The sequence below is a fragment of the Myripristis murdjan genome, chromosome 2 (assembly GCF_902150065.1).
Source record: "Myripristis murdjan chromosome 2, fMyrMur1.1, whole genome shotgun sequence".
Lineage (NCBI taxonomy): Eukaryota > Metazoa > Chordata > Actinopteri > Holocentriformes > Holocentridae > Myripristis > Myripristis murdjan.
Window position 1 is genome coordinate 10,012,501 of NC_043981.1, and position 24,065 is coordinate 10,036,565.

Here is a 24,065-nt window from a genome sequence, read left to right on the forward strand (position 1 = left end):
CACACACACGCACAATCATAGGGGTGTATGAATCTCAGAGGCAAGCAAGGAATAAGAAAAAAAAACGATCTTATAATCTAATTTATCTGTCTCTCTCACTCTCTATTCGTCTGCTCAACAATTTCTAATCAAAGACACTGACTGGCTGATTGATAGCCTCCTCGGTTTCAAATCACCCTGGAAAGCGCAGACGGACACACACACACACACACACACACACACACACACATGGGCACACACAAATAACTGAGAGACAAACACAGATACACAAAAACGCCACTGCCCTTCTGCTCTCTCTGTCTCTCTCTCTCCCTCTCTCTCTCTCCCTCTCTCTCTTTCCCTCTCTCTCCCTCTCTCTCTCGCCCCCAGACAGATCATTATCCAACAGTAGATTGGTCTGTCACAGGAAGAAGACCCAAAACTCAAAGGACAGGAAATGAAGACGCGGCTCAGCCTATCAGGCGTCTCGGGAGACGGCGCACGACAGGGAACAAAGTGACGTGTCTCGGCCTATCGGGCGTCTCCAGGGGACACCATGTGACCGGGGAGGCAGGAAAGGGGGTTTTATCGAAGTCACGCCCCTCCAGTCAGATAGGGCATCGGGGATGTCTGGGTTTAGTCAGTCATAACCTTCTTACTCCGGTCGCAGCAGCAGCATCCTGCTTCCCTCCCGACCTTTCTGCTCTTTGCTGCTTGTTGCTTATAAATATTAGTGACCTTTTTTGAAATCTCTATTTATTCACAACAAACTGCTGTTGGGAACGTAAAAATGCATCACTTCCTGTGGAGGATATTTCCCTGTGTCACCCGGCTGAAGCACTGCCAGAGTTATCCACATCGGCAATGAAAGGGCAGCAAAATGTCACAGATTATTTCCTTAACGGGATAATTTCATTCTGTATTTTAAGACACCTGGCTGGTAACGTGCTAAACTCTCAGTCCATTCAAAATGCCCTTGCGCCACTTCATCACTGAGATACAGCCGTTCTCAAAAGCCAGGGGAAGTCAGAGACAATAGCCACCATTTTCTCCGTAATGCGATCAAATGAGAGCTCCCTCTTTGAAAAATAACCTCGAGAACATTCCTGACCATTTACTGTTTCATGGTATGGTTTATTACACAGACGGACTTGCAAAGGTCATTACAGAAACTTTTCCGAGCGAGGCTTTCAGGTTTTCAGCCTTAATGACTTGCGCTGGTAACAAATGCCATTAACGTCTGCCGCTAAAATACCACGACAAATCAAACAGGTTCCTCTAAAGTCTCTAAAGCTGCCCTTAATGCAGCAAAACAGAAAACATTCTGAGGTAACGCAGATGGACAGCTGTGTTCAATCTGGCGGAGGCTTTTTTTTCTCCCAAAGAGCCTTAATATACCATGAGAGCAGATATTTTTAGCGTGTTGAGATACACGGCGAGTCGAACCCCTAAAACCGGCAGCGGTAATGCCACGCTCTACACATTAAGCTATGCAGCATCAGGAAATTCTGCCTGCGGCTGTAACCAGTTGTCTTTTTTGATGATTAATTAATTTGTCAAGGGCCGCTGTGTCATCATCCCTATTAAATTTCAAACAATTCAAAGTCCTCATCTCTGCTGAAGGCAATATAGCCCACCTAAATTGCCTCAAACACTTGCACCGGTCAAGCTGAATCAATAAGAGGAGAAAAAATATGGAAGTGGTGTATGCAGTGGGAGCTGCACATTATTGGCCTTTCTGCATATAAATGTAAATCAGTTTGAATCCTTGGTAATATTATCTGAGGGGGGTGAGGACACTGACCCTCCATTTTGTATCCACAAGAAGAATACGTGCCCTGCGTTCAGCACGCTGCAGCCCGACCTGCCTGCTGCTGGAGATGGTGGAGTATTAGCAGAGGGAAATAGAGGTGTAGGAGAATTATGACACTTTTACACCGAACAAGTGGGGGCTACACAGGTTTATTTACTCGGGACGACCCGCCAAAGATGAGTGAGTGACACAATATTCAGCAGCACAAGTCCCAGGCTGCAAATTTCACCTCCGAGTGAACTCAGTGGTCTCTCGCTACAACTCCACTCAAGTTAGAGCCAAAATAAAGGTGATTTATTGCTAATTTATCATATCATATAGGTGATAATAAACAGCAGAGAGAGTGCAAAAAAGTCTATTTTTACTGTATATTTACGACCACTGTCTATATAAATGCAATCTTCAAAAACAATACCAAATATTGAAAATGCACATTTACATACACAGGTTGTGAATGTAGTTATACTTTGGTAAAAATGCACTTTGTTTGCAAATACTAAGCAACTTCTCTGTGTTCTGTCTTGTGAACTGTTTTCAACTACTGAGCCTCCCAGTTCCAGCTTTTTTATTATTTATTTATTATTTATTTTTTTATTTTTTACAAAATCAAACTTGCAGAGGGATGATTTAATAGACCCAACAGACAAATGTGCTGAATAAGCATCATTTACTATGTGGTTCTCATGGACTGTGTTTCCATGAGATATTTGAATTACTTACAGGGGAGCAATTAATTGTTGCAAAATAAGCAAAGTAAGGTTCATCTCCATACCATCTGTTTAAAGCAAATAAAACACAGCCTCCATGTCTGTTTTCATTTTCCATCCCAAATCATTGCACTCCATAACATAAAACGTGAGTATTCAATTTTTTTCACATATTTGCCCCAGAGGTCGACTTTCATTTGAAGTGATTTTGCCTTACAGATCCTGATATGAGAAGACATTACTTGAACACTGACCGATCAATTCAAACATAATGTTAATGTTAAAATAATCTCTAATCACTAAAAATAAACTATTCCTGAATATGATGAGGATTCCCTGGAAGCCCCCTGAGGGTCCCGGGACCCACACATTGAAAACCAGCGGGCTAGATTTTGTGCTTATTCCACATTTCTGTAAACCGAAACTAGGATTGTGACCTAAAATGGAGAGCACGTCCCGTATCGTCGCCCCCTACGTGGGTCACAAATTAGCAGGTGACCCGTTTAAAGCGTGTGCTGCTAATTGCTCGGGACGGTTGCAGGGTTCAGAGCGTGGGACGAAAATGAAAATATGGGTTAACGTGTTTATACTGAGCTCGAGTGCTGGGTGGCAGCGGGATTTTAGGTCAGTGTGAAGCACCAGTGGCAGGATGGGAAACACAAGAGAGGAGAAATAGAGCAGTAGTTGACACGCAGGGGGAGAGATACAGAGGACGAGGGATGAAGACGTATTGCAGAGGTGGGGCTAAAATGCAAATAAATAAAATAAACTGTGATACAGACATAAACAAGATGTAAGCATTGATTTCTCCAGACAGCCCTGAGTTAGGACCAATAAGGCACAGCATGATATGGCCCATCTATCCGCCAACAAACTGGCTGCGCATAGCGGCCTCGCAGCCAATAGCTACAAACACACTGCCAAAAACACACACGCGAACACACACACAATCACACACACAAAATATCTTCCTGTCAATGCAATAGATTCACTCTCTCCTTGCCATCCCGCTTATTCCTCGTTCACTCTCCCTTCATCCCTGCCCCTTGTTCTTCTCTCAATTACACCACCGTACAAACACACACACACATGCACACACACACGCATGCTATGTCAACATCAATCTGACTGAAATGACAATGAAGTTCTTCTCCAGTCCCTCCAGCTCTGCCCTTGTCAATCGATCAGTCAACACAAAATCAATACACAATCAGATTGAATTAGCGCGGCTTGGTGTAATATCTGGACTTCAATCAGACTGAATGACAGAATAATCTTGAACCCTCATGCCCTCGCCGTGCTTTCTCCCCATTTTTTTTCTCCCGCTCAGTGAACACAAACCAAACTGAAGGAGAGCGGATCCCGGCTAAAAAGCGGCTTCGCAACATTACGGAGCTGGGAATGGCTCGGGCTAATCTCTGGATGGCATCTGCTTGCAATGAGGTTTTCATTCTGCGCCACTGAATCACGACGAGCCCCGGTCTGGCTCCACCTCCGACGCGGGGCGGGTTGAAATGAGGACAAAATGACGGCTGGGTGGGTGTAATCTCTAGATTGCATCTGTTTCTGTTGAATGCCCAGCTTCTTCGATTAAAAGGCGCCATGTTGGTCGTGAAAAGCGGCACTGAAGCAAGAATCGTTGCCATCCAGCAGTCAATGAGACATCACAACAGAGGCAAACATACAAACGCACACTCTGACACGCATGGGCGGCACACTCATCCACTGTTATGCACTCGAACTGAGACACGCTCGCACAGGAAACTCAGCTGAGGGAGAATGTGACATGAAACAGAAATCTCAGATGTTCTGCTCGCGGCGTCGCACAGTTCACTCTTGATTTGACTCTCTTATGTTGAGGATGTCATCAAGCCAAAGAGGGTTAAGTGCAGAAAAGAGGTGCAATTCCAGCCAAAAAGACAGAGAGGCAATTTCCTCAGTGTTATACAATACCACAGGTAGCTGCTGCCTGTATTAGACCTCAAGTATGACGCTAACATTTGCCGTTCATACAGTTGGCATAATTCTGTTACTTCATATAATGAATAGAGGGAAATGTTAGAGACATTCTGTGCAATATTAACAGGAAAAGCAAATTCTGAAAGGTTTGAGGACTGAGTGCAAACAAACGCAGCACATAACTGCACGTAACCATCTGTATGAGTGTTTGACAAAGCTCCCCTATTTCCTTGTATTTCTATTTTCATCAAATAGAGCAAAATATGAAGCTGTCAGATGTGAGATCCTATCATGTTATTGAGGAGACCTGTATAAAGCACAGGGACCATTAACAAGGTGTGTTTTCCCGTTCAAACTGAGATGGACAGCTGAAGAGACCAATGAGAGGACAGTGGGTGGGGCCTATGAGCTCCCTAATGATCTCCACAATAAGCGGGGACCTTCTTCCAGCCTTTTCCTCCATACAAAACAACGTAGTCCTCATTAGTTTTTATTTTCATTTCCATTTGTCCTTTTGCTTTCAATTTCAGCTTCATTTTCATCATTTTTCCAATGGGTTTTCTGCTTTGGTTTCTTTTTTATTTTTTTGAAAATGCTAAATGCATGTTAATTTGAGTCTTTCCATTCCGTTTAAAAAAATGCTTTCACTTTACGACGGATGAGCAACTACATAAACTGACAATAATGGACACTAAAGATGTTTGTATAACATGTATAATTATAATTTATTTTAGTTAGTTTTGTAACGACACAAGACGGCTTCAGTTAGTTTTATTTCAGTGAACAAAATGTTTTTATCACACCTCGCTATCGTTATTTTATTCGTTTTCGTTGATAGAAAATCATTTTGCACTACAACTTTTACTAATAGGTAGTTTCAGTTTAACAGCCTTTTAAACGCCATATAAAAACATGAAAAATGTCTATTTTTAAAAGATTTACAGACTGACACTCTGCTTTCTAGCATATCAAATGAAGGTCACATTTTTCATATTTTACATATTTTTTTAACTTATTTATTATTTATTTATTTATTTACTTACATATTTTTGCCGATACAATGAAATGCTGCAGCTTGGCTTGCTGCTCTCCCTCCCCCCTCCCCCCTCCCCATGATGTTTTCTCATTCCATTGCATTTGTTCATTCACATCTGCAAAGAAGTGGGAAGAGATTTTAATCTGGCAATTTTGATCTTTTATGGTAATGCGTTGGCAATATTGTTTTTGAGTTTCATGCAAATACAACAATTTGAAACGAACTAAAAGTGGAGTCACGGGTGCCTGGCTCTGGGAGAGCGCTTTGCACAGTGCACAGTTATTAATAAGACAGTCTAAGCTCACAGGGATGGCACAAGCGACGTCTGTCTTAATGAGGTGCATTTTTCCCTTTTAAAAACAGATAGTCCTCTCTGAATTGAATGCATGGATAGGGCATTTCAAAGGCTTTTTGCACATACAACTTCCTTTGTAGCTCCTCCATCCAAACCACACCCACTAGGGTGATAATAAGGCTACTTCATTAAATATTCACAGTGATAGAGAAGAATCTTATCACAATAGGGGATTCAACAATCACTTCCATCTGCCCTGAAAGAGGTTTTCTGTAATCATCAGATGACTCTTTCAAGCGGAGAGGGAAGATGCCTGTCAGCTCTGGGGCTTGGCTGAGCATGTGTGTATGTGTGTGTGTGTGTGTGTGTGTGTGTGTGTGTATGAGGGAGAGAGAGGGATAGAGAGAGAGCGTGAGAGGGTGACAGGGAGGGGAAGAGAGGGAGCGAGTCTTCCTCTCCATTGTCTCCGGGGAACGCGAGGCGATTTAGGAAGCCTGCGACAGCTCACAGTTTTACTTTTTCATCCCTCCTCTCCTTTTTTTTTTCCGATCCCTCTCTCTCGCTCTCTCACTCATCTCAATGTATCCTGATACGCTTTGATAAACTTTGCTCTTACAGCACTTTGTTCCGCGCAGAGTTCACGACACACACTTTCTAGTCCCCTTCCACCCCTCCCTCTTTCTCTCTCTCCCTCTCTCTCTCTCTCTCTGTTTCTATCTTGTCTCTCTCTCTGGATGCATCTCTATCACTCGCTCTTTCATATACACACACACACATACACACACATGCACACACACACTTAAATATTCTGTCCACGGTCCACCACTTACAGACACAAAAGAGCAATGCGAGCGCTGGCCGGGGGGCTAAAAGCGTCGTCTTTGATAGGAAAAGCAATGTGGATTGTGCTGAGTGACGCAGAGAGGGCTACTTTAGGGCTGCATGCGCATACACACACACACACACACACACACATGCACGCATAAAAGCGGGATACTGGCACACGCGTGCATTTAGGTGCATAAATGCTGGCAAATATTAGCACACACACCACTGGAATGCCACTAATGGACAGTCTTGGGGGAGACGGACCATGGGCTATATTCTGAATCGTACTGAAAGACACACAAATAAGAGCGGAGCATCTCAAAATATTGCCTGCATGGGCCATATTTGGCCCCCGGCAAAGTACCTTTTGGCCTTCTAAAAGCATCCAGAGAGTGATAAGATAATCATACGCTGTTAGAGAACCCGATTTCCTCGCTGGGATCATTAAGTTTCATCTAATCTAATCTAGAAGAGATGGTTTGAAATAGCTCGGTTATTACAGGGCTTATTAACAAACACAATGCCGAGATTGCAACCAAACAAGCTATTGCCGACTTGTCATATCTCTAAATAACAAATCCCCGAAAGCTTTTTTTGTCCCATGACTCGTCGCCCATGGTGTGTTTCAGCCTTTAGCCATCCATTTCAACAGCTGGGGACTTGAGTAGAAAAGTATGGCAGGCCACGATATAAGCAGGATTGTAAAAGTTTCCTCATGGGAGCCCAGGGCTCAAGGCTCGCATTCACAAAGCGTTTAACCCCCTGAACTCTGATTTTCCCTTCAGTTTCACCGTAAGTAGCCTCAAAGTCCAAAAAAAAACAAAACAAAAAACATTTCCCTCTATAATGTCACATCTTCTGTATGTCCTGGCTGCAACGCCTCATTGACGCTGCATCACCCTTATAATGAGGGAAGTCTTCAAACCCAATGCCACGGCTTTATGGCTGCAGCATTATATCAAATTGAAAATATCTAGATGTCTTGTGCATCATTTTATACACATTTCCTCGCAATTCAGCAGGACATATTTGGAACCACTGGAAACCCTGGGATCTCCACCAGAATTTCAAATAAAGTTCTGTGGGTCTGAACTAAGCCCGGTCGTCCAGCATGCATTTATAATGAGGAGCCCACTGGTGGGACTGGCAGAGCTGAGGAGTTTAATCTTCAGTTTCAAAGGGAGTTAATACCGAACGGTTCAAACCAGGGTCTCCTATATAGATCATGCACACTCAAGTTATAATATCCCATCTTCCCATATATTCTTCCTCTGTCTGCTGATATTAACTCTGACCCTTGCATTCCTTCTACTGGTTACTTATAATGTTGGCCATCTTAGAGCTAAGGGTTATTCTGCTTTTGCATGGTGGTGGAAATAGTAATCTTTCAGTATTAGTAGCAAAACCATAATGGAAAAATGCAAAATGTCTTGTAAGTATGGAAGCATTAGCAGTAAAATATGGTTAAGTAGGAAAAATGAAAGCAGTCATAATGAAGAATGGTTTCTTTCAGTGTTAAATTGATGAAGAAGTAATTAATAAGTAACTGAACCAGATACTGTTGGGTAGTTTATACTTTAACAATGTTAAAATAATGTTTTGCATGGACAAGTTTAATCTGCAATGTAACTAAAAGTACAGCTGTCAGATGAATGCAATGCAGGAAAAAGTGCAACATTTACCTCTGAAATGTAGTGCAGAAAAAGTCTCACTAAATGAAAATATTCAAATGAAGTGCCGGCGCCTGAGTGTAAAAATGTTGCAAAATGCCACATCATTATCTGAGCGGAACAAAAGAACAAGCACATGATGGACTTTTGCAAACTCAATGTGATCATAATAAAAAAAAGTCTGTTTTGACTGCTTCCATGAGGCGCATTAGCAGAGTCAGTGCAACATTTCTAGAGTTCGAGAAACGCGGCTTTCGGTGTGAAAAGAAAATGAGAGGTTCGGCACGTTCCCTAATGGTGCAGGGGAAACAAGCGCTGCAGCGGGCTGAGAACCGAGCGGCCGACCGAAGAACAGCACCTTCACACAACTTCCAACATCACAGGGCCGAATTCAACTCCGCTGAAACTCCTCAAAGCAAAAACACTGCCGGGGAAAAAACTCTGAGAGAAATGTAAAATACCGTTTCTGAGGCGTTCCGTGCTGCAGGTACTTTGATCTGCGGGGAAAAGCTTCTTTATCAAATAACCACAAACAGGCAGACTCTCTTTCAACTAACCTTTTTCTCTTCTGTCTTCGCCTCCATCTGGGTCCAACCCTCTGTTCTCCACTAACCTGAGCAGGAAGTCGGGACGGCAGCCTTTTCCCGGCAAACGAGCGGCCTGCCAGTTCCACGGCAACTCCACAAAAAGCAGCCTGAGACAGATCCATCTGCCCGCTTCGATTGGTCGTTTGGTTACGCATCCATCTGTTATTCATCCATTTATTCATCCATCTGGCCATTCATCTATCCCTCTAGCCTTCCATCCATCTATCTGGTGCATTCATTATTTATTACAGAGGCTATCTATCCATCTATCTCTACCTGCATCCGTCCACTGGGCCTTAAAGGAAATCATCTCTGACTTGACTACAGCATTTGAGCAACATGAACTCCATGTGGCGTTTCAGTGAGTGCAGACGACTGGAAGGTTCACAGTGGCAGGGGCGACACTCAGTCAATCCCCTCCTCGGTGCAAAAGCGTGAATAAAAGGAGGCAAGAGGGGGGGGGGAATTCAAATTTCACTCCAAAAAAAATGAGGCAACCCTTTGCAACCGGTTCGCTCGCGGCTAGCATTTCCACTGGGATTGCTATCAAGCACGCCGCTGCTCGCTTAAATGAAATGAGTAATATGGAAACTTTTTTTGTATCCGCCCCCCCGACATCCACAGCTGTAAGTGACACATTTCTATTGAGGAGCAGTCAGACCTAAATTTAAAACACTGCACTGCAGGTGTGGAGCGGCCTCAGCACGGTTTCGGTTTTGGACTGATTGGCGCTGGAAGTCTGGTTCAAGTTTAATTGCGAAAACGCGCCGCTAATTTTTACCATTAACGGCGACTCTGGCGCCTTCTCCTTTTTGATTTGTCTGCAGCGAGGGCCTCATTTATAAACGGGGAAGCCAACAAAGAAGGTGCCAGACTTGTTCGAATCTCTCCTCTCTTTAGTGGCCGAGTCTGTATTCACGCTGACCTTGATGAATAGAAAACAGGAGAAAAGAGATGCCAACACGGGACAGCGGCATTGTTCAGCTTAAGACTGAAGGAACAGACACACATGCAGATAGTTGCAGGCAGACAGACACACACACACACACAGAGAAAGGTAGGCAGGGAGATGCTGTTTTTTTTTTCTTGTTGTTGTTGTTTTTTTGCGCGTGGCTGATTTTATACTCCTTGCCGATTGAGTTCACACTGTAAAGGCTGCTGAACTGCTCGGCGGCCTTATAGCCTCAATTTTATGAACTCATATTTGGGAAAAATCAATTAACACCCCAAAAGAAGAGGCTCAAAACAAAAATGCTGCGCCGTGTAAAGGCCGCTTCCCGCCGGAGTGCACTTGGTCATGTAGGACTTCATTATCCTGACGCCGTGGCTCTGCAGGCACCTGAGTAATCACGTGTGAAAATAGTTTCAATACAGCTCGCCGGCGTTCACTGCCTCAATAATAAATGAAACAGCCATCTAATTGTTGAATAGCAGCTGGAGCAGCAGAGGCAGAGAGACATTCCCATTCAGGTCCAAAAGCCCCGTAGCCCATCGTTTTGGTGTTAATGAGGGTGTTTTATGCGGAGGAAACTGTCAAAACTGTCTGCATTAGCTTTCCGAGTCAAGTGTTTCAAATGCTCTGAATGCAGGCGTGTGAGGGCTGAATATTTTAGGTCTGGTCTCGCCAGGGAGGAAGGAGGGATGCTAAGCGCTGTTTGCTGTCGTGGTTTTTGCACTGCCCTTCCCGCGGATCGCTACCGTCACAGGAAAATTGGAAAGCCATTAAAGCCCCGACCCTTGACCTCCTTAACCATTAGTCGCTTGTAATCTTCGAGCTCAAGGAATTGAAGGTCGGCATCCTGTTACGTTCAGACTTTCCGTAGAGTGTGTCCAAAGGGGAAATCTGCTGTTTTTGGCATCTTGACGCAGAGATCGCCCATCAGTCAAACAGGTGGGCGGGACTGTGACGCTCGTCCGCATGGATTTTCTGTTGCTGGAGGTGCTGTGGGTTTCTTTGTGCGTGCAGCCACAGTGGTTATCGCTCAGTATGGACCACACTGAGCTTTTGGATTTGTATCATGCTTGGATGTTACTAACAGAGACCGTCTCCACTACTACGATGTTTCTCATATTTTTCCCATTACAGTGGTCCCTCATTTATCGCGGGAGTTACGTTCTAAAAATAACCCGCAATAGGCGAAATCCGTGAAGTAGCTTTATTTTTTTTTTTAATACACTTTTCTCAGACAGGCATTAACATCTTCTCACTTTTCTCTCTTGTTGAAACACTCTCAAAGTTCAAACCTTCGTAGAAAAATAAGTCCAGTATTATAGAATGAACGCATTCTGTACTGTGAAGGAGACACGGCACGGAGGAGACTGATTGACAATGGTCTACAGTCCCTTAGCCAGTGAGGACGCAGAACACAATGCGCTGTTTAAAAAAAAAAAAAAAGCATGCAAAATTGCACAAAAAAAATATCCGCAAAACTGCAAGGCTGCTAAAGGTGAACCGCGTTATAGCGAGGGACAACTGTAATGCCAATAAGCATAAAAGACAAAACTGCATACACTGAATGTTCCGGGTGACCTGCTTTGTTTCCCTGCCTAACCTCCGCTACGCTGTGGTCACATCAGGAGGCACAGAGTCGACCATCTCTGAATTTTATCGACAATCTTTGTGTGAACTACTCGGCCTCTTCTTCTGTTTATTGCAAACAAACCAGAAACCTGAGACGCATGGCTTCCTGTGTGCAAAAGGGTTTCTCCCAGACACTGATTATGTCGAACAGAAAAGGTAAACACTTCCATGATCTGGCTGCAGGTTGGATCACCGCTGTGTTCCGCTAATTACCGACAGCAAACAGCAAAAAGGAGATTTTGTTTGAATTAAAATCCTCCTGTTGCTTTAAGAGGCGCTCGAGCTCTTCTTCCCCTCGCCCTCTCTGTTCGTGTCTCTATCTTTCTCTGCCTCTTGCCCCAATCCTCTGACAATATCCATCTCTCTCACTGCCTCTGCCCATTACACACTCACACACACACACACACACACACACACACACACACACACACACAGAGACACACACACACACAGGGCTAGGGGGGTTAACAGGAGCATGTGATGTCACATAAACAGTCTCACAGGATGAGGAGCCGGGTGATTTATCAAGGGCCTCAGCACCGCCACAATAAGCTAGCTGTCAATACAATCACAGCTTCCGCCAGCAAGCACACACACACACACACACACATGCTCACGCACACACACAAACACACACACACACGTATGCCCACACACACGCAGACAGACAACCGCTCAGCTATTCATGGCTCTATCTCTTTCTATTGCTCTATTCAGCTGGCTAGACAGATACACACACACACACACACACACACACCCTCTCTCTCTCCCACACACACACACACACACACCTGCGCACAAACATATACACATCTGCTTTTCATAGCTCTATTCAGCCAGCTGGTCAGACAGTCCGGCAGTTTGTCCCTCTCTGTTGCTCTCTCTCCCACCTCCATCTCTACCTATAATAAGGGCAAATGAAAAATTCACACACACACACACACACACACACACACACATACACACACATATATATACACATCAATGGCAGACGATTGTGAAACTATTGTTGTCTTACACGCCATAATGCCACTATGATAGAGAATTGTCCCTCTCCTCTGATGGTATGTAGCCTGGCAGTAACTATGGTGATGCATTGTAACACACACACACACACACACACACACACACACACACCTAGAAGCAAACAAATCACCCTTTCCTACAAGCAGATGGCAGCTGCACCACATAACACCTGATTTACAGTGCGAGTGTTTGACAGCCAACAGAGAGTAAGGAATTTCAGATTTGGCTCCTGCTCCTTTGTCTCTCACCGGCGGGGCTTCACATTCAACGATTTATTTGTTCATTTATTTTTAATTATGATGCAATCAAACCGCAGAGGCTGAATGGAAACTCTCAATTTCACAAATATATTAGATCTATTTTATTTATTTATTTATTTATTCTGATTGGGATTTGTGTTAATAAATAATGATGTGTACTCGTTTGAGTCTCGTTGCCCGATGGTGGAAAAAAATGAATTTTCTGAAACGTTTATGTTTATTTTGTACAGTAGAAAGTTACACCTGGAGTTGCTTCCATGAGTCAAAGTGCCCGATGTGATTGTGTGGCCATTAGTTAGTTGCGTTAGCACATTACCGAGCGCATTTCTTTGTTTTTGTCCTCAGGCGGCGTGAAATATGGCCGACATTAGCCGAAATGAAAGTACAATAACTTTCCCAATACTAATCAATTGTTGAAAGACACTTTCCATTTTTCTGGTGGATGAGTTTTCTGATGTGGCGACGCTTCCCATTCGCGGGGCCTATTTATTCGCCGCAGCCCGGCTAATGGAAATACACCTAATGCACGTTTTAGTCGGATGGCTCGCTCTCTCTCTCTGTCCGTTCGCTCATTTGTTCGTTCATCTGTTCGCCCGTCACGTGCGCTATCTCAAGACGCGACTGAGCGGGTCTGGATTCAACTTGTGGAAATGATAAATCTCACTATTTAGTTCCGGCATTTTCCAGATTGTCCTGACAAAAAAAAAAAGGGAGGCTGCCGCGATTGCAGGCGGAGGCGAGGTGACACGCTTGCTGCTGTTTGACCCTGAGGGAGGTCTGCATCATTTCTGCGGGGACGGTGTGTTTACTGACAGCTTGTGTTTCCTACAATGTGTCAAGAAATTTGCTTTCGCTTGCCTGTCAGTTGCATCTCCCTCCTCTCTCTCATGCACACACACACACACACACCCCTCTTAACACACACACACACATCGGTTTTAAGCGATGCTCGCTCAGTCACAGCAGGTCTCCTGGGACGTGACAGGAGCGTATTAGCCGGTGAGAGGTGGACCGCCGGGGGTGACAGAACAAGAATCGTGTGCCGCAGTTTAACGGATGGTGACGCTTCCCTTCAACACCCCCGACACCCACTGATCCCACAACACACACACACGCGCACACACACACACACACACACAGCACATGTTGCCGTGCACTTAACCTGCTAAACCAACCGTGACCAGTGGGCCCTCTCACCCCACAGCAGCAGTGGCAGACCGGACTAATCAATCCACTGGCAGAGAGAGAGAGAGAGGGAGAGAGGAGAGGAACCACAGATAAAAAGAGAGAGAGAGGTGTGAGAGCCAAAATGAGAGAGGAAGCAACCTAGTCACCAGAGTCAAATGTTGCCATTTTATGATTCTGCAAACCAACAGATACAATGAAATATCAACATTTCTGAACCAAAAATACATTGCATATGTTGCAACATGTGTTGGAGCTACTTCAGCCACATTTATTCGCTTTCTTGGCTACCAAAAGCACTTGGTTAACGTTAGGAAAAGGTCATGGTTAATGTTGCAAAACCTTTAACTATCACTGGCTAGTATTAGCTTGTGAAAATGAGCTAAAAACAAACACAGCTCGCCTCCTAATGTGATGTTTTTCACTGCATCATAGAACTTGAAAACATTACATTTCAACGTATCTTTGGTTTGCAGAGATGTAAAATTTCACCTTTTTTCCTGGTGACTAGACTGGACAGAGAGAGAGAGAGAGAGAGATAAAGGGAAGGAGAGAGACAGATAAAGAGAGACGGGTGTGAGAGAGACCAAACAAGAGAGCGAGAGAGAGTGAGATTATGTCCGTCCTTGTCCAAAGAGGATAATGAGGTGAGTGGAGCTGAGCCGACCCAGTGTGGCAAATCCCACTGTGCACCTGCTGCCTGAGAGACACCGTACAAAACACACACAAACACACACAGACACACACACACACAGGCTCGCCAGACTCGCATACAGCCCCTGGCTCGCACACATTTGTACCAATACACTTGCGAGGACCATCCATCCCTGACTCAAACCTTAAAGCGACACCACACTTTTGGCAGAATATGACCACGCTCACTTTAACATGGTAATAACCTTGAGTAGACTAAATGCCACTAATAAAGGGAGGTCAGAGGTCAGGGTTCACCAACAGGACAGCCCCTGCATGCACGTGGTGTCAGATTTATGAAATGTATGAACTCTGCATGTGTTGCCCATCTGAGAAATTCCCATTCATGTGTTTCTAGCTGGAAACTCCAACAATAACACTAAATTAATTGACTGATTGTTAGGTCTGTTTGACAGCTATTGCAAGGGATATTTATATAAATACTAGAAAAAAGTGAATGCCTGGAATATACATGTTTCTGAAATTTGTCATTGAAGTTCGTTTTTGGCTTTACTGTATGAAATTCTCTCCGCTTCGTTTTGTGCTGCCTTTAAAGTCCTAATTTCTCCAGTTCCCGACACAGAAGAGCCTTCAGGTGCTGCTTCCTGATGGGAAACTCGTGTATTCAGTAAATGAGAGAAGATGAACACAGGGAGTCCTCCTGAAGCAGAGAGGTGCTCGGTGTCTCGCTCAAGGACACTTGAGCAAATCCAACCACCGTGTGGAACCATTTCTATATTTAAACTTTCAACACACCACATACAGTGCGTCCCCGTGGATTTCCCAGACCCGTTTGTCTCTGATTTGTTTCCTACTATAGGAATCTGTAAAATGATAATGTGCATCTTGGCGCACAACAATACAGGACACAGCTGGGCTCGAGTTTCACGACCGGAGTGTGATGTTAAAAAAGTCAAGATGCACTATAGCCACCATGCAATATTCTGGGCGCTTTTGTTGAACTACTCTACTTTCATTGCCACAGTTTAACAGTCTAATCCAAAATTTATATTTCTTATTTATTGATTGATTTCATTTATTTAAGCAGGCAAGTCATTAAGAACAAATTCTTATTTACAACAGCAGCCTGGCAAAAGGCAGAGCTTCTTGAGGAGACGGGGTAGGGGCTAAAAAAGAAAAGTCAAAAATTAAAAAGACAGCAGTACAAAATGCTGACGCCCAACTCTCCCAAAAAAAAATTTGAAAACTGATTCCACATGCAGCATTTTTCTTATAATGTTGAAGAGGAAAGACCAAAAACTGGTTCCTTCCCTAAAATGTTGACACTTTTTTAAAACCAGAAGTCAAAGTTCTTATGAATACTCAGTGTTAATCAGTAAATGCACACACACACACACACACACACACACACACACAGAGGTGAAGACAGTGGAGCTGAAATGCACCCTGGATGGATAATAGCTGCCTTTGTGTCTGTCAGCGTAAAACCGGAGCAGAAATTTGACATTTATCTAATGGGCTAAGTGAAAGATAATTGCCAGTTTACGAAAACTTTATCGGTAAATATATTTTGTTGAGCAATAAGAGACCTCCAGTGGATGTCCTTCACACACACACACACACAAACACACACACACTGTTCATCAGTAACTATAAATGCCGATTTACATGCCCGAGATGCTTAAACCCACACAAACATCTTTCTGGCTACACACACACACACACAAATTTATTCATTTCCAGACACACACACACATAATCAGTTGGCTTATATAAGACTTGAATGTCCCTCTCACACACACACACACACATACACATTTGTGCACATACATGCTTTGGTGCACGCTCACACATACATGCACACACATAACCATCTATTTGGGTGGGCGCAGACACATATACTCCGACATCTCTCTGGCCACACACACACACACACACACACACACACACAGTTCATCAGTGAACATAATGGAGCCCTGGCATTTAAGGCCAGAAGTCCATCCCTCTCTCTCACACACACAGCGACTGGGCTCAGCCTCTTCCTCCCCTGCCTTTTATCAAACGACACTTGATCCATCATCCAACATGGTTCCTGGATGTTATCATAGGGGTGTGAAACAGATCCTACATCTCTCGGCCTGCGGAGAAGACCAGCACACTAATCAGCCTCCTAACCTAAAACGACCAGGCTCAGCTGGCACTATAGTGGCGCCTAATCCTCCGCCGATCTGTGTTACATTTACACCGACAGCCCCGGGGAGAGGGCTGGAAACAGACGGGAAGGGCGCGTGTGTGCTTGTTTGTTTACCAGTCACGGCTGGCTCACGGCCACCGGGTTACCGGCGGCGGGTCTCAGCTGCCCCGACGGCCAGGCACTCAAAGCGGAGGCTGCGCCGACTGGCTGGCCGGCTGCTCGGTCCCTACTGGCAAAAAAAAAAAATCACTATGATATTCTTATGATAGCACTGTGGAGTCTATCTGTGGTGCTCAATACTGAGCTGGAAGCAGTTTTGTCATGCTTGATGGTATTTTTATCTCCTATAATATCCCTATAATATTCCTATAGTGATTTATAGAGCAGGCTGCAATGTTTATATTCTGTGGCAGTCACTTGTAAGTTTCTAGTGACATTATCATACTTTCTGCTATTTCTTATCGCCTTGTGTATGGAATCACAATGATATTCTTATAATATTCCTATAGGGACTTAAAGTATTTCTGGGATACTCAACAGTGCAGTCAAACAGTATTAACCCTATTGCTCCTTATACTCTAGTACTTCCAGCTCCTCCACTGATTATAATCCTCTATTATTCCCACAGTGTGGCTGTGGCACGCAATACAGATCACAGTAATCTCATATTTATTGATTATCCCCGATGGTAACACTGTAATTTCCTGTAATATTCCTGTAGGAATTTAGAGTGACACTCAGTAATGAGTTTACACCTACATTACTGCACTTTGTGGTATTTTTGGTTTCCTATGGTTTTGTAACACTTAAACATCCTAAAGGGACCTATTGTGTTTATGATAATAATAACAGTGAGTTTAATTAAAGTTACCATAATGTATGTGATTGTATTTTTATCTCCAGTGGGATCAATAAGCGATATGACTATATTATCCCTATGGGAATTATAATCTGTGGTAGTCTGTAGAGAGTTAATGGTGACCTTAGTGTACCTAATTGCCATTTCATTCTCTATACTACCACCGTGGTATTCCTATAATATTGCTTTAGGGATATATAAGATGTGATATTTGATTGTAAAATTTACTACGAGATTATCTCTGTGTAGTTAGGGTCTGATCCAAGTTCTTAAAATATTATGTTTATGAAAGCAGGCTTGTCCTTAATATTTCAAGATGCATCAAAATCCCATTCTAAAGGTTTCAGGAGGCTGGTGGGGACTTGGTCGTATATTAATATCTAATTCAACCTTTACTTACAAAGGGGAACGGGCTCAGAGCGAGCTGTCATTACCCTGTGTAGAGGATAAACAAAACAAGAGATAAAAAAGAGGAGTAGACATTGATAGTGTGGGTGAGAGAGGACACACACACGCGCACGCACGCACGGACACACACACACACACACACACACACACACACACACCAGAGCCTGGAGGTCCCCAGTTGCTAGGGCTTTCCGTGAGTTTTTCCTCTCTTCCTTTCTCTCTCTCTCTCTCTCTCTCTCTCTCTCTCTCTCTTAGTTCAATTACGCTTTATTCGCATGACAGAAAAGAATACTATGCTGCCAATAAAGCAATATCGTATCAGTTGAGGTAATTTCATAGACATTACAGGATGACTTCCAATAATTAAACAAATCTCTCTTTATTTCTCCTTCTCTCACTCGCTCTCTCTCTTGCACACACACACACACACACACACACACGCACGCACAGACACACGCACGCATGCACACACGCACGCTCTCTCTCTCTCTGCTCTGGAATGCCAGATCATTACTCCTGCCAATACAAAATATAAAACGATGCCTTGACTCGCTCACAGCCTAACAGTGCACTGCCTGTTGTCATGCATAGTTTAATTATCATAAATCATAAGACCCAGAGGCACCACATTCACAAAATCGTGGAATCGGGGAGGAAGTGGAATTGATCATGACTATAAATAGAGATGAATTGTCTGAATTCACAGCTGCTATCAAAATGACATGCCGAGACGCGTCCAGCTGGGTGACAGGCACGTCAGCGGGACTTATCTGACCGGGGGAAAATTGCGCACAAACGCAAAAGGCAAGGGACACTCGGACGCTTGCACTGCACGAAAACCCACTTTTGTGCGCATTTCGCCGCCTTAAAATCAGCGATCCCAGCCAGCCCCCAATTCAGCCTTACCTGAAAATGTCCCATTCTAGCCGCTTCGCATCTGTCGCCTTTAATCCCGCTGAGCCGCGGCGGGCTGAGCCAGTCCACAGCTCGGTGTGCAGCTGAACAGGTGAATACCGGGGGATGGGAAGGGGGGTGTCTCCACTCTCCAGATCCCCCGACCGTGCGTAACCGAGCGTCTGATTATCCAGGTAACCAGTCTCACCGCGCTGAAGTGTGTGTGAGAGTATGTGTGTGTGTGTCGGGATAAGGTAGAGTAGGTATAAGTGTGTGCCAGAGGCTCCTGGCGCACGCTCCGCTTTTCTTGTCAGCTCCAGCCGACCAAAATACTCCCGGTGTTTAAGAGCCTCCCGGTGCCGCTTACAGAGCAGCGGCGACTCCTCCTCCACCTCCTCCTCCTCCTCCTCCTCCCACTCCGGCGGCGGCGCTCTCACCGTCTGGCGGGGTCCGATGTGTGCCGAGCAAACTCTCTCTCTCTCTCTCTCTCTCTCTCTCTCTCTCTCTCTCTCTCTCTCTCCCTCTCTCTCTCTCTCCTCTACCAGGATGATCTAGATGCTGATTGTACTTGCAAGGGCTTCCAGCGCGCGAGCATGTGTGCGTGCGTGCGTGCGTGCGTGCGTGTGTGTGTGTGTGGTTTCTTGCAAGATGTTCCATTAAAGGGCATCAGAAGTTGCAAGTGTCGTCTCCCCTCTCTCTGTGTGACACACTCTCCTCCTCTCTCTCTCTCTTATTGCATGAATGGTGGATGAGAGCCGCATTGCCAGAGAGCATGTAAACACACCTGAGTCAAAACGCTAAGAAACAAACAAACTACGACAATGAGCGTGTCTCACTTCAGTCTGTGTCGCTCTCTCATCCCTCATCCCCCTCTCTGTTTGACACCGTTTCTCTCTGGAGAGAATCACAGACGGAAAGCGTCAGTACATCAGGAGTTCAGCGGGGGCTGACTGTGTGAAGCTGCACTCTCGGTACTACGTTACAGTGGCTTCTGCAGCACCGCGCTGGGGAATAAAACGGAGTGTAAACTGCGACCTCCAGCACAGCAGCAACCACCAACAGAGCAAAAACCAACATTTACACGTATGGGAAAACATTCACTTGTGTTTCGTCAAGATGCGGCTGTATACTCAGATGTGCATCGGTTTCAAGCCATTTAGTGTGATGCAAACTGTGAAAATGTGATTTAGAGAATCATGGTAATTATATATATATATATAAAAAAAAGTGGGTTACTGCTGCAAATAAAATGTGCAGCTGAGTTAACCTCTTCAACTCCATTGCTGCCACATGCGGGTTTTTTTCTGCTGTGTGGCAAAGCTTTGTTCAAACCAAACCAACTTTATTTTAAATTCTCGTGGAGATCCCAAGGTTTCCTAAGATCCCAAATATTTTCTGGTGAATTACAGAAAAATGTGGATAAAATGATCTACAAGGCATGTAGATATTTTCTATCTGATGTAATGCTGCAGCCATAAAACAACGGCATCTTGGTTATGAATATTTTGCTCAGTAGAAGTGTGATGTAGCTTCAATGAAGCGTTGCACCCAGCGGATACACAATATGGATGTGACAATGTAAAAAAAAAAAAAAAATTCTAACTTTGTAGTGAATTAAGGGAAATTTAAGGCAGTCCAAGGGGTTAACTAGGCCTAAATCTAGTTTAGGAGTTTATGGGGCACAGAATAATTAGGTAATTTACACCTGCATTCCCTGGGCAGAAAAACATCTAAACAGTCCTCACTACGTGCCTGGCTGGCTTTATGCTAGAACATGGCTGCTGTATTATAAATCCATTACAGGGACACAAGGAACACACAAAAATATGAAAAATCAACCTTAAAACCTAAGACAACATCAACATCTGTAGTTTGAGTGAATACTTGTTTCTGATTGGCTGGAGGGTGTCTGTTAATTATCAAGTTGGTTCAAGTTTAATCACTGCTCTTTAATCATGCTGGCCATAAAATTCCAGATCAGTAACATTAGCGACAAGCTGAAGCTTATAGAGAAGATGTTAAAATTAGTTTGTGTTTAAGTTATATCAGAAACTTTTCAGTGTGGATTCACCCAAATTTCCTCGCTGCAGACAGTGAGAAACTCTATATGCAGAGAGTTTGCTCGTTTCTGCTCCAAAGTGCGAAACCAGTGACAATTTAATCTTTCACCAAAGTAAATGTGTCATTAATCAACTTTATAGGCTCTTTTTGGAGGGATTTGAAATCAAAATCGCTTTAGAATGATAGCATTCCAAACGTGGCCCATCAGCTTGACTGATGATGCATTAACTTTAATGAAAAATTAAAATTTTCCAGTTTCTCACTATCCGTAGTGGCTTAGCTGGTTGTTACGTGCCTGATGATGGCTGGTGCTCATTTCTTTATATTTCAAAAGTATAGATGACTGCATTATCTAAAATGTTTTATTTTGTAAATCATAGTCTAAAGACGGCTGACAGCATTAAGGCAGCTTTTAATAGAGCCGTACTTTGTTGCTTCCAGACAATTCGTTGGAGTGGGTGTAAATGTTTTGAAAAAAAAAAAAAAAAATGGACGTTTTATTTTGGACTCACACCCTTCACCTGTTTGTAAGTAAAGGACAAATTACAGCAGAGCCAGGAGCAAGTTGTTATCTTCACGGCCCTGCCCTCCCTCACACTAAACTTGTGATTTATGCTTTCACCCAAGTCTATTGACTTTTAACCAAGTAGAACTCCATCTAGGTGCAGCCCTGCAGCTTCCAACACGCCGAAGCATAAATCAAATTCAGCGCTTGTGCCCAATGAAAATTCTACAAAGCGGAGTTTGATTTTTGAATATCCAAATGAGATGAAACTTAAATGAGGGACAATTATCAGGCGTGAGGATCCGCGCTGGGGTGACTTGATCTCTGCTCGGCTCTGCAAAGTGTATTTTTCTTCTCATGAATAGAATATCAGCTCATTTCCTGGGTCATCTGCTGTTGGGGTAATTGGCTGAGGGCTGAGAGCAGGCTGAGCATATCCAACTTTGACACCCAGAGGCAAAGAGAGCATTGTTTTCTAATGCTGCGCTTGGAGCGCCGTTTGGAAGGGGATTTTAAAAAAAGTGATTTGAATTTGCAACAAGTCACAGTTCAGAAATTCATTTTGCTCCCGTCCGCTGAGAGAACAGGTGAAGACTCGGTGTCACTCAAGAATACATGGCTGTAAATGGCAATGTTGGTGAAACCTATTTTTTAAATAAGTAATTATCCACCATACTTTTATAACCTAAATTAAAAAGCAGCAAGTTAAGTTCCTCTTTACTAAAAGCTCAGGAAAGTCAGGATTAGTGTACTTTCATATTACCTGCTTCAAAAACATGACAGCAATATGGCTTGGAATAAACTAATCAGCTCTGGCATTCTCATATTTAGAGTTTTAAAGCAATTGCTGTCATAAATAAACAAATTTTGGCAAAATAATTCGGGTGACAGACTGAAATTTGCATTCATATAAACAATTGTAGGCGTAGAGGGGGGGCCCCCAGAGGCTGCTGGTCCACAGTGCCCAGAAATTCAAGGAACACTCCTGCTGCTGAGGGTATTGCAGATGAGTGCTTGAAAAATGCACAGCAGGGCTATTGCTCGCTTATTAAAATAATAAGCCCATCTCATTTGGATCGTGGACACTTAGTTTTTTTGTTTGCTTGTTTGTTTAAATGAGCAGAATTAGCAGGCAGAAAATACAGTCAAGTGTGATTTTCATCCATTATGAAACGTTTAAAAGTAAAAGAATTCTTATTTTAAAACGTAATCATGTATTTACATAACTAAATAACAATGTTTTATCTTACTACAGGAGAATACTGCCGATATTTGTCGATGGCGGCGATGCCAACACCAGTCCTCAGGATCTTGCTGCTGTGTAAATGTGACACAGCAAAAAACAGATTATCTCACAAGTTGAAAGTATTTGCGGCTGATATTTTTCTCTGCGTTAAGTCTACATAAGGTGGCGCATGCTTATTTATTGAATCCGGTGGTGAAATTTGTGTAAGGGGATTCAACAACATGCACATCAACATAGAAATATGAAAGCTTGTTGTCTCTACTTATGCTCTCTATTACATTTACGTAAAATGCGCTTAAGACGTTAAATCAGAGAAAGCCAGTCCAACTCTACATCCTGTTGCACAAAATAAAAATTACATGGCCCATTCTGTAAAAGATCTAGTACTTGATGTTTTGTGGACCACACACTGGTGTTATGATGTATGCTATAATATTGTAGAGTGCATCTTCCTCTGACTACACTATGGTCTGTCTATTTAGCAATGGAAATTAATACTGAATGAATAAATTAGCATTTTCCCTTCTTTTAATGTGATAATACTAGAATGAGTACACCTGTGATGCTGGTTATCCTCTCTATATTAAGGAGGGAAGAGCAGCCATTATTCACAGACACTGATGAAAGCCAGAGGGCTGAAAACACTTTGTCTGCAATGGGAATAAAGTGATCCATCAATTTAAACTTGCTTTATAGAGTTTAAGCCTATTGATTCAATGCTAAATTCTACTCTAAGGATAAACACAGGGGTTTCCACATGCCAAAAAAATGTCCCGAGAAAGTCATCAAAAACACCTGTGACACACGCCCATCCTTGTTTACAGCAGCGGCTTGAGAGAATGGCTGCAGAGGTCAGGGAGGATTACAGCGCACACACACGCGCATTAACAGGTGGGAGCTGCCCGGTACCAACACACTTCTGTGCCACTGGCCGCTGAGCAGAGCCACCTCGGTCAAGGACACAGAGAGAGAGAAAGGGGGGGGGTTTCTCCTTCACTGCTCCTGCCCAGATGTTTCCAGCCAGCCCGGGGATTTGAACTAATGACCTTCTGCTGGTAATGGATGCTTCTCTAGCCTCTCCGTAACCTTGCCGCTTACTTGATTGGATTTAAAGAGGGTGTGATTTAGGGCGGCTGGTAAAACATGTTGACAATTTCAGCGTCCGCACCTCTGCCGGCTCTGCCTGTCAGCAAAAACATCTAAGATTTCAGCTATCAATCCAGCGCTTAATGAAGTAGAGAGAGAGAGAGAGGGAGAGAGAGATTAAACTTTAATGACCCAGTGAGGAAATTGCATAGCAATAGTTCCAGACGGGTAG

At 43.7% G+C, this 24,065-nt stretch overlaps 1 protein-coding gene across 1 annotated transcript in view; it reads right to left on the reverse strand.

Annotated features, from left to right (window-relative positions):
- LOC115371141 (dystrophin-like) overlaps positions 1-19,364 on the reverse strand; it is a 251,782-nt gene extending 232,418 nt beyond the window's left edge. The window contains 1 exon segment of the mRNA XM_030068315.1: positions 18,948-19,364. The gene's annotated coding sequence lies outside the window, so the exon portion shown is untranslated.
- Positions 19,365-24,065: the final 4,701 nt, after the last annotated feature.